Raw genomic sequence first — 12,273 nt, 5'->3', positions numbered from 1 at the left:
CATCTCAAAAAAGAAAAAAAGTTGGGTGTGGTGGTGTGTGGTCTCAGCTACTTAGGAGGCTGCAGTGTGCAGATCACTTGAGCCCAGAAATTTGAGGCTTCAGGGATCTATGGTGGAGTCACTGCACTCCAGACTGGGTGACAAAATGAGGCCCCTATTTCTAAAAAACTAATTTAAAAAATTAACAAAATAAGAGAGACAATAGGATAGTATTCATCACCAATAAGAGATCAATCACATCACCCACTGAATATTGCTAACATGATCAAACTCTAATCTAATGGGGTGAGCATAAATCCAGCTGCAAATATGCCACAAATACAAAAGACAGAAAATGGGTTCACCTGCACCAGGGAAATCCAGACTTTGAGAAATGTTACAGGCTCAACAGTGTGGAGTCTTCCAAAATCCATAGAAAAGAAAAGGGATAGGCCAGGCAAGGAGGCTCACGCCTGTAATCCCAGCACTTTGGGAGGCCAAGGTGGGCAGATCACAAGGTCAGGAGTTTGAGACCAGCCAGACAACATGGAGAAACCCCATCTCTACCAAAAATACCAAAATTAGCCAGGTGTGGTAGCACATGCCTGTAATACCAGCTATTCAGGAGGCTGAAGCAAGAGAATCACTTGAACCTGGGAGTCGGAGGTTGCAGTGAACTGAGATTGTGCCATTGCACTCTGGCCTGGGTGACAGAGCAAGACTGTCTCAAAAAAAAAAAAAAAAAAAAAAAATGGAAAAGGAATAGAGGAGAAACTTGTAGATTTTGTCTTTTTTAAAATTTTAGTTTTTGGCCAAGCACGGTTGTTCACACCTGTGATCCCAATCTTTGCACTTTGAGAGACTGAGGTGGGCAGATCACCTGAGGTCAGGAGTTTGAGGACAGCCAGGCCAACATGGTGAAACCCCGGCTCTATTAAAAGTACAAAAATTAGCTGGGCATGGTCCCATGTGCCTGTAATCTCAGCTACTTGGGAGGATGAAACAGAAGAATGACTTGAACCCAGGAGGCGAAGGTTGCAGTGAAGTGAGATCACACCACTGTACTGCAGCCTGGGTAGAGTTAAAAAAAAAAAGAAGCCGGGTGCGGTGGCTCAAGCCTGTAATCCCAGCACTTTGGGAGGCTGAGGCGGGTGGATCACGAGGTCGAGAGATTGAGACCATCCTGGTCAACATGGTGAAACCCTGTCTCTACTAAAAACACAAAAAAATTAGCTGGGCATGGTGGCACATGCCTGTAATTCCAGCTACTCAGGAGGCTGAGGCAGGAGAATTGCTTGAACCCAGGAGGCGGAGGTTGCGGTGAGCCGAAATCGCACCATTGCACTCTAGCCTGGGTAACGAGTGAAACTCCATCTCAAAAAAAAAAAAAAAAAAAAAAAAAAAGAAGAAAATTAGGTTTTGTAGAGACAGAAGTCTCCCTGTGTTGTCCAGGTTGGTTTCAAACCTCTGAACGTAAATGATCCTATCACTTCAGGATTACAGGTGTGAGGACTCACCCAGCCAACAAACTTGGGAGATTGAAAGAGGCTTAAAAGACATAACAAAGCTGGGGAACAGTTATGGGCTAGAGATGCATACTAGGACATCTACTCTAAAGAAACACAAAGACACCACGTGTGGTGGCTCACACCTGTAACACCAAACACTTTGGGAGGCCGAGAAGGGAGGATCGCTTGTGCCCAGGAGTTTGGGACCAGCCTGGCAACATAGTAAGACCCTGTGTCTACAGGGAAAAAAAAAAAAAAAAAAAAAAAAAAAAGCTTTTTTAAAATTAACCAGGAATGGTGGTGCATGCCTATAGTCCCGGCTACTCAGGAGGCTGAGGGGAGACGATCACTTGAGCCCAAGAGGTCAAGGCTGCAGTGAGCCATGATCACACCACTGCACTCCAGCCTGGGTGACTGAGCAAGAACCTGCCTCAAAAAAAAGACGAACAGAAAGAAGCAATTACTGTGAATGTCAGGGTTGCGGAACACTTCTGAAGAGAAGGGAGGGGCTCACATTGTGCCCATCTCCAGCCCCTTCTCGAAGTACAGAGTCTAGTGGGGAAGACAGCAGCACAAGTGGAGATTCAGGCCACAACACCAGGAAGTTCCCTTCCACCTTCCCGCCTCCCTGCCCTTTCCTTTGGGGAACGGGAGCATGATTTTCTTTCTTATTTGCATTTCTAACTAGATAGAGCTTCTGATGGGAGAATTCATATACAGGATGTATAGCAACAACATCCACAGCCAGCTGGAATTGACGGCTTTTTTGATACCCCAGTCAGGCACATCCCGGATTCCTCTGCTAAGTACATCTGGATGTTGCAGCTGTCCAGGATTCTCAGCCACATGCTCGGTGCCCACTCCCAGATCCTGGAAATCCCCTGACATTGCCCCCAAAAGGAGAGACACTCACTCACAATTCTGCATACAAATTGTCTCTATGTGTATTTTTTTTCTTTTCTTCTTATTTTTTTTTTTTTGAGAAAGAGTCACTCTGTTGATCAGACTGTAGTCCAATGGTGTGATCTCAGCTCACTGCAACCTCCACCTCCCAGGCTCAAGCAGCTCTCCTGCCTCAGCCCCCAAGTAGCTGGAGTTACAGGCACCTGCAACCATGCCTGGCTAATTTTGTATTTTTAGTGGAAACGGTTTCACCATATTGGTCAGGCTGGTCTTGAACTCCTGGTCTCAAGTGATCTGCTATCCTAGGCCTCCTAAAACGTTGGAATTAAAGGCATGAGCCACCATGCCCGGCCATTTCTTTGTCACCCCCTTAGGCCAGCTTCTGCATGTTTGGGCTTGATGAGGCTGTGGCTGTCCAGCTGGCTGCCTGTCATCTTTAATCTCTGTGTCTCCTCGATTCTTCTCAGCTGCCCACAAATTCATTTTCTTTTCTTTCTTTTGTTTTTTTCTTGAGATGGAGTTTTGCTCTGTCACCCAGGCTGAAGTGCAATGGCATGATCTCAGCTCATTGCAACCTCTGCCTCCCATGTTGGAGCAATTTTCCTGCCTCAGCCTCCCAAGTAGCTGGGACTACAGACACGTGCCACCATGCCGGGCTGTTTTGTATTTTTAGTAAGATAGGGTTTCATCATGTTGGTCAGGCTGGTCTCAAACTCCTGACCTCAGGTGATCCACCCACCTCGACCTCCCAAAGTGCTGGGATTACAGGCATAAGCCACAGTGCCCGGCCTCAGTTTTTAAACTCAGCCTGAGTGAGCTTCTCTCGCTAGCAGCTGAGAGCTCTGACCCCTACGGCCTTCTCCCACCCAGCAGGAGGTGTTTGGATGTTTCTGGATCTAAAATCCAAGTGTCTAAGCCTACCAGTAGTTCCGAGTGCAGATGGTCACACAACTTTTTGACTTTACAATGGCACAAAAATGATCACATTCAGTAGAAACTCTGCTTCCAGTACCGATACAATCTGTCTGTTTTTCACTGTTAGCATAGTATTCAATAAATTGCATGAGGGCCAGGCACAGTGGCTCATGCCCTTAATCCCAGTACTTCAGAAGCCTGAGGTGGGAGGATCGCTGGAACCCAGGAGTTTGAGACCAACCTGGGAACATAGTGACACCCCGTCTCTATAGAAAAGATAAAAATTAGCCACATGAAATTGTGTGCACCTGTAGTCCCATCTACTTGGGAGGCCGAGGCAGGAGGAATCATTTGAGCCCAGGAGACTGAGGCTGCAGTGAGCTATAACCATGCCACTGCACTCCAACCTGGGTAACAGAGCAGGACCTCATCTCTTAAAAATAAAAAATTTTGGCTTATGCCTGTAATCCCAGCACTTTGGGAGGCTGACGTTGCTGGATCACGACGAGGTTAGGAGTTCAAGACCAGCATGACCAACACAGTAAAACCCCATCTCTACAAAAAATACAAAAATTAGCTGGGTGTGGTGGCATGCACCTGTAATCTCAACTCCAGAGGCTGAGGCAGGAGAATTGCTTAGAACCTGGGAGGTGGAAGTAGCAGTGAGCCGAGATTGCACCATTGTACTCTAGCCTAGGAGACAGAGAAAGACTCGGTCTCATAATAAATAAATAAGTAAATAAAAATTTAAAAGTAGGTAAACTATTGCTTCACGAGGACAGCATTTCTGTTTGGGATGATGAGAAAGTATAGAAACAGATGGTAGTGATTGTTGCACAATATTGTGAAGCTACCAAATGCCACTGAATTGTACACTTAAAGGTGGTACATTTATCCAAGTTTATTATCTATTTCTACAAACATTCACGGAGGCTGGACCCCTGAAATGTCAAAGTCATGATCCAAGGTGGGGAAGGATGAGTGGGTTTTGTTCTCCTTTTAGTACTGCTCGGTTTGTTCTCAACCTGAAGTCAGCTGGGCTAACATCCAATGCTTGGTAGGGTAGGTGTATTACATGCATTTGCGGGCCGGGTAGGGTGGCTCACACATGTAATCCCTACACTTTGAGAGGCTGAGGTGGGCAGACTGCCTAAGCTCAGGAGCTCAAGACCAGCCTGGGCAACATGGTGAAACCCCGTCTCTACTAAAAATACAAAAATTAGCTTGGCGTGGTAGGGTGCTTGTAGTCCCAGCTACCCGGTAAGCTGAGGCAGGAGAATCACTTGAACCCGGGAGGCAGAGGTTGCAGGCAGTGAGCCAAGATTGAATCACTGCACTGCAGCCCGGGCAACAGAGCCAGACTCCACCTCCAAAAATAAAAATAAAAATAAATAGGACAGGTACAGTGGCTCATGCCTGTAATCCCAGCACTTTAGGAGACTGATATAGGCAGACTACCTGAGGTCAAAAGGTCACGACCAGCCTACCCAACATGGTGAAACCCAATCTCTACTAAAAATACAAAATTTACCCAGTGCTCATGCCTGTAATGCCAGCCACTCTGGAGGCTGAGGCAGGAGAATCACTGGAACCTGATAGGCAGAGGTTGCAGTGAGCCAAGACTGCACCACTACACTCCAGCCTGGATGACAGTGTGAGACTCTGTCTCAAAAATAAATGAAGGCCAGGCACGGTGGCTCAAGCCTGTAATCCCAGCACTTTGGACAGCCAAGGTGGGTGGATCACGAGGTCGAGAGATCGAGACCATCCTGGTCAACATGGTGAAAACCCGTCTATACTAAAAATACAAAAAATTAGCTGGGTATGGTGGCACATGCCTGTAATTTCATCTACTCAGGAGGCTGAGGCAGGAGAATTGCCTGAACCCAGGAGGCAGAGGTTGCGGTGAGCCAAGATCACGCCATTGCACTCCAGCCTGGGTAACAAGAGTGAAACTCCGTCTCAAAAAAACAAAAAAACAAAAAATAAATGAATGCATTTTCAACTTAGTATATTTTCACTTTTTTTTTTTTTTTTTTTTTCAGAGACAGGATCTCTCTGTGTTGCCCAGGCTCATCTTGAACTCCTGGGATCAAGCAATCTTTCCACATTGACCTCCCAAAGTCAGACGTGAGCTACTGGGATTACAGATGTGAGCTACTGCATTTGGCTGCTATTACTAATTTATAATAGATTTATGGGGACTTGACCCCGTCGTGAGTCAAGGAGCATCTGTAATCATGCTGAAAATGGGGATGGCTTGTGTGAGGATATGGGGGAGTGTCACAAAACACAAGGAGATCAGGGCCTGCAGGGGGACACCACAGCCTGCCTCTGGCTCAAACTCAGGGCTCCCTCCTCTTGTGTCTCCTGCTGCAGGACAGACCCCAGGCTCGCAGTTCTGCAAATCCACGCTGTCTGCACTGCAGGACTTCAAATCCACAGCTGGGGGTTGTGGATGATGTTGGAGCAGTAGGGCAGAAGGGACACATCAGGGGTTGCACCTGCATCCACAATGGCAGAGCAAGTTTTTTTTTTTTTTTTTTTTTTTTGAGACGGAGTTTCGCTCTTGTTGCCCAGGCTGGAGTGCAGTGGCATGACCTCGGCTCGCCGCAACCTCAGCGTCCCATATTCAAGCGATTCTCCTGCATCACCCTCCTGAGTAGCCGGGATTACAGGCATGCATTAGCAAGCCTGGCTAATTTTGTATTTTTAGTAGAGATGGTTTCACCACGTTGGCCAGCTGGTCTCAAACTCCTGACCTCAAATGGTCCACCTGCCTCCGCCTCCCAAACTGCTGGAATTACAGGTGTGAGCCACCGCACCTGGCCCTAGTTTCTCCGCCCTGCCTGATGGCTCTGTACAGCCTCAGCTTCTCTTCCCCCAACCCCTAGGTGATAGTGAGCAACCCCCACTCCCTGAGGTTCTAGGCCACCTCCCATGAGAGCCGTTACAAGTTACATGGGAACACCAGATACAATCTGGTGAGCTATGTCCCCACCAAACCTCGCCGCATGTCCCCCGAGAGCTCCCTCTTTCTTCTTCCCTTACCAGCTTAAAGAGCTGAGGAATTTCCAGACAACACAGCCCCTATCCCTGCCCCGTGGTGGGAAGATGATCAGGCAGCCATCACCTACACACCTTACTTCATTAAGTGTCACACGGGTCAGGCGTGTGGGAGCCTGTAACCCCAGCACTTTGGGAGGCTGAGGCAGGTGGATCACAAGGTCAAGAGTTTGGGACCCCCCTGACCAACATGGAGAAACCCTGTCTCTACTAAAAATAAAAAAATCAGCAGGTTGTGGTGGCATGTGCCTATAATCCCAGCTACTCAATAAACTGAGGTAGGAGAATCACTTGAACCCCGGAGGGGAAGATTTAAGAGAAATCTTTCCCAGGTTTCTCTTAAAATGTCCCCATTGTCCGGGCTGGGCGCGGTGGCTCAGGCCTGTAATCCCAGTACTTTGGGAGACCGAGGCAGGTGGATCATGGGGTCAAGAGATCGAGACCATCCCAGTCAACATGGTGAAACCCCGTCTCTACTAAGAATACAAAAAATTAGCTGGGCGTGGTGGCGCGTGCCTGTAATCCCAGCTACTCAGGAGGCTGAGGCAGGAGAATTGCCTGAACCCAGGAGGCGGAGGTTGCGGTGAGCCGAGATCGCGCCATTGCACTCCAGCCTGGGTAACAAGAGCAAAACTCCGTCCCAAAAAAAAAAAAAGTCCCCATTGTCCTTCTTATCAGCACGTAGCTAGCAATTTTCTGACATTTTAGCTGTAGAGTGAATGATGATTGGGGCATCCTAAGAGGAGTTCTAGGGTGTTTCTTTCTGCATAGGTACCTCTTCTTCCTCCTACGCACAACTGACAAGCGCCCATCCACTCCAGCATTAGAGATGCTACTAATTTATAAATTTTTGATGATCCCTCCAGGTGAGCCTTCCCATCATGTTCATGTCTAGCTATCTACCAACTCTAACAGAGCCCACTATCCTGTGTCTTTCCCAAATTAAGTGAAGGAACGATTCATTGGAAACCATAGGAAATAAAATGAATGTAGATGAAAACTTTGCAACTTATACAAATAGTCACTCAAAATCATCCTTACACTACAAATGCAAAACTATACAATTTCCAGAAGAAAACATAGAATAAAAGCTATCTGCTCTTGGGTTCAGTAATGAATTTTAACAAACAACACAAACTGTCAATACACACCAAAGAAAGAATTAGGTGAATTTTTTTAATATTAAAAGTGTATACTCTGGAAAAGATCTTGTTAAGGGAATAAAAACACAAGCCACATATTGAAGGAAACTATTTGCAAAATACAGATCTGAGAATTTGTATTCAATACACAAAAATATCTTAAAACCAAGTAAAGCAGCCCAATTAAAGATGCACACAAATCTGAACAGACACCTAACCAAAGGATTTAAGAGAAACCAGCCCCTTCAAAAGACTCCGCCACTGATATCAACCATCTGCCTGAAGCTGCCTTTCCTTTCTTGCCTGCTAAGAGACCACCCATGACAGAGAGGGTCTGGACAGTATACAGTGGATGCACAGAGCCACAGAGCAAGTTTTCATGTCCTCTGCTTCACCTTTTGATGTCAGAAGGCTGAAAACTTCACCCTTTGCCCTGTCATCATGGTAACACTGCCATTTTTTGTACAAGGGACCCATGAGGAAGTAAGAAACTCAACTGCGATTGCACTCATTTCTCCTTTCATAAATATTCATGACTCCTCCTAGAACTTATTAAATATTTGTATTTGACCATGCCACTTAGCATAAATTTCTGTTTCCTTTATCTCTCCCTTAAAGTGTTTGCTTCTGGCTTCTGGATGGAGTCTATGCTTCGCAGCCTATTAAAAGGACTACCCTGCAGGCTGCAACTCTTTACAGGAAGTAAATCTCTCACTGGGTGCAGGTGCTCATGCCTGTAATTGCAGCATTTTGGGAAGCCAAAGTGGGTGGATCATCTGAGTTCAGGAATTTGAGACCAGCCTAGCCAACATGGTGAAACCCTGTCTCTACTAAAAATACAAAAAATTAGCCAGGCTTGGTGATGGACATCTGTAATCCCAAATAATTGAGAGGCTGAGGAAAGAGAACTGCTTGAACCCAGGAGGTGGAGGTTGCAGTGAGCCAAGATCACACCATTGTACTCAAGCCTCGGCAACAAGAGTGAAACACCTTCTCAAAAAAATAAAAATAAATAAAAATGTAAAAAATGAAATCACTCCTTTCCAAATTTCTGAACCTCATCGTTCTTCAGTTGACAGTATTACAAAGTTCAAAAGACCTTCCATACTCTCCCATAGAAGTCCTAGAAATTGTCATTTTGTTAATTAGTTTTGATGCATGAGAACTTGTAATCAAATGAGTAGAAATATTGAAACTGTGGTTTACCAGTTACGTGTCTCTTAACCCAATCAAGCAGATCTCTAAAATTAACCATGAGAATACGTATGCCTGATTCATGGCCAAAATTTTAGGATGAAACCTATGAGATCTCTATTTGTGTTTTTTGCCTATTAACGTATGTTATGTATATGTGATATTTTCTTAACTCCAGATAGCAATGCAAAATTCATTTATACAATCCTCTAAAAATGCTCTATTCTAACTTACTTGGAAAAAAAATAAGCATTTATACATAAATATTCCCCAAACTCCTAGAAATGTAGAAACTGATATAAAAGTTTTTCAAGTTAACACAATTTACATAAAACATAGTTAAATAAGACCAATTTAATATTTTTGGTGTAATAAAACAACTATGCCTTCAGAGCTATCACTATTAAATATAAAACAAACATAAATTTCTATTCTTCTTGAGTTCTACTCAAATAAGCTAATATTATACTTATTAGATACTTAAAATCTTAAAGCTTATAAATTGATTCTAATTGTTATCCTTATTTTAAAAAACATTATTTCAATAATAATTTTTTACAGCAAATCTGCCTAATAATAGTTTCCAAAGTACTTTTGGTAATTTTTAACCTTAAAGTTAAGCTAATTAAAAGATTTGCATTAAATATCTAGATCATTTATAAATAAGATACAATACTAAAACATTAATTACTGAACGTAACTAATTCAATTTTATATATACTTTTGTCCTCTATTTTTTTATGGAGAGAATAAAGATATTTTGGCCTGTTAATAAACTTTTTTTTTTTGTCCACAACACTGAGAAATTATACTATGAGGGAACATCACTCTAGATGTTGGGAGATCGTATACTCATACATTTTCTCATCTACTATAGAATGTTAACATATGACAATTTAAAATTGTCTACTTCCTAGTTTACTCTGGAAAAAGATTACTAAGTGTTAAAAATATAATGTATACATCAATAAAATTACTAGAAATAATAGAATAACTAGAAACTCTATGCAAAGTATGCAGGAAAAGTTATGCAAAGAAAGTACGTTGTATTTTTTTTATAAGAAAAACTGTACAAAATACACAAGTAAAAAGAGATATCTAACCTTCCCTCTGTTATATTTGAATTGGTAAACTGTTATGTTTTCAGAAATTATATAAAATTCCTGGAAATTTGTCAATGTCCTCCTTATCCATGCTATGTGCTGGTATAGTGTTAGGAGTCATATTTTCAATTATTTTAAATGTCATCTGCCACAGACAAAATTGAATGTCCTTGTCAGTTGTGGTATAATGAACTCTCATCAGATCTTTTGTCATAGTCATTTCAAGCTCTTTGTCATTTAGATATTATTTATGCCTGATGCTTTCCTAAAAGCTCCTGCAATCAGCTATGGATCAGAATGTTGGTCTCCAACACAGGACTCCCTCTGAGACCCAGAGAAAAGACTATGACAGGTACTCTGGTTACAAGCTTCTGATGATATTGCTCAAATAACTTTAAGACCATACACTTAACTCAGTGAAGCTTCCAGAAGTCTAGTTGAGAAACTGATGGGTTCATGACACGGCTAACCCAAGATTCAGCAAGACTGGAATTGAGTACATGGCACTGAATACACTGATGAAAATTGATTATAATTTTATAGCTTCTTTTGAGCATTGCTGGTTCTTTGATGTTATGGTTTCTGGATTTAAGACATCTCTTTCTCTTTTAAAAACTTTAGTCTCACAGTCTTTATAGTTCAACCCAAATATTACATACAAATAATGCAGCAAATAAATGAACATTTCTGATAATTTCCACTTGATTTCTTCATAATACTGCTGTCTGGTGTTGCATTAGTGAAGACACTTCCCACAACTACATGGACACCCCAGAGACTATGACAAATCACTTTACAGCATTCAAGGTCATTGACAGAGAATCCTAAATGTCAGTAGCCTTCATCTGTCTCAAAAAGACTGTTGTTTGTATATGGCCCAAAAAAAGTCAAACCAGATGATGGATCAATAAAGTCAGCCCAGTATCCCTCAGCTTGAAGAGCATAGCAAAGTTCCTTGGCACCACTGTCAAAAGAACTTCTCTTTCAATTGCTACTTCTTCGCTCTAACCAATCATATCATTCTTAGTTTTTTGTGTTACAGTCAGAATCATTAGTTTGCTATTAGCAACTTCTGGAAGCAGTGCTTCAAAATCTCTTGCAGCAATTCTGGGCATATCTGTATTTGCACACTCTACTCTGGCACTTTCAAAGTTTCTCTGCTGTTCATTTTGTGTTCAACAGGTGCCTCATTACCATAAAATTCATTCACACGTTGTGCCATCACAAACTTGTCTTTCACCTGATAAAGGTTCTGCTAGAATATCAGGCAAAGTTTTATGAACCAGGCTTTCTTCAGTGAACCAGTCTCATTGAGGTGACAATCAAAACCAAGGAAGCTGGAACCTCTATGTTGAGGTCCAAATGGTCCCATAGTTTCATCAGGCCACAGTGTTTGAAAGCATGTATCTGGAGACGCAGAGGCCACGAGACTCTTCAGAACCCGATGATCCTGCAGTTGAAAAGTCTTTGCAGTTGACAACCCTTTTAACTAAAGAGCAAAATCCTGGGCAATAGGAAGCCAGTCTGGCACTGTTCGAAAGCATATTGGCCATCTCTACTGGAAAGGACCGTTCGCAAAACAGCTTCCCTTTGGAAAGTTATTCCAGTTACCACCACTGCCTCCAGCTGTCCCAGAACCTGACTCTTTTGCTGTTAAATAGTGGCCTGAATCCTCACTTTTTACTGAGAATTTTCAGGAAGGCATTTCAGTGTTTTTGTCACTAGAAGATGTATCTCCAGTGAAGATGCTCCTGCCTCCAGAAAGCTCTGACATGGTGTAATTAAGTGGGGAACCGTTGGTCCTCTCTCTTCTTTGGGGTGCAAAAGAATGAGACAGACAGGCATGTGGGGGGTGCCAGGACATCCTGGCCAGTGGGGGGATGTCATACAGTGGTTGCCTGTGCCACACTGGCTGCTGAATACATGTCACCCTGGACACAGGCTCGCCAGTATGGGGTGGGACATATGGCAATCATGTGGACATGGATCCAGTGGTAACTCTCACCTTTGCAGCTGAATCTCTCTTGCATGCTATCCACTATTTGCCAAAACTATAATGGTTCACTCTTTATTTTCTGTCATAGCCTCAGATTAGAGCAGTGGGATAATTTCCTACTCTGAATGACTGGTTCCCTGCGCCCACCAGATGGCTCAGTCCACCGGGACCTCGTCCAGTCCTGAGGAAGCTGATCCCCATTGAAGACAGCAGACAGCCTGCCAGGGTTCTCCCCTCCTCCCCCGGATCTCAGAGACCTCCCTGGGCCTCCAAGGGTCCCATCCTGCGTCCCTTCCTTCTCCCTCTGCAGAGCAACCTCCACCATCCGTCCACCTTCAGCGGGAGACCCCCAGACACTGCCTCGCACTGAGCAGCCACAGCACCCCTGCCTGTTACTGATTTAATTATTTATTCACGTCCTTCCTCAAAAAAACACTTAGGTCTCAGAGAAGAAGCTTGTAGCTTCA

General features: G+C 43.7%; 1 pseudogene; it reads right to left on the bottom strand.

Annotated features, from left to right (window-relative positions):
* Positions 1-9,808: 9,808 nt before the first annotated feature.
* LOC141583410 (cobalamin trafficking protein CblD pseudogene) lies at positions 9,809-11,732 on the bottom strand (annotated as a pseudogene).
* Between the last annotated feature and the right edge of the window lie 541 nt (positions 11,733-12,273).

Source organism: Saimiri boliviensis, unplaced genomic scaffold, assembly GCF_048565385.1.
Source record: "Saimiri boliviensis isolate mSaiBol1 unplaced genomic scaffold, mSaiBol1.pri Scaffold_28, whole genome shotgun sequence".
In the NCBI taxonomy this organism is placed as follows: Eukaryota; Metazoa; Chordata; class Mammalia; order Primates; family Cebidae; genus Saimiri; species Saimiri boliviensis.
The sequence above is the reverse complement of the archived record's forward strand: the minus strand, read 5'-3'. Positions and strand labels throughout refer to the sequence as shown.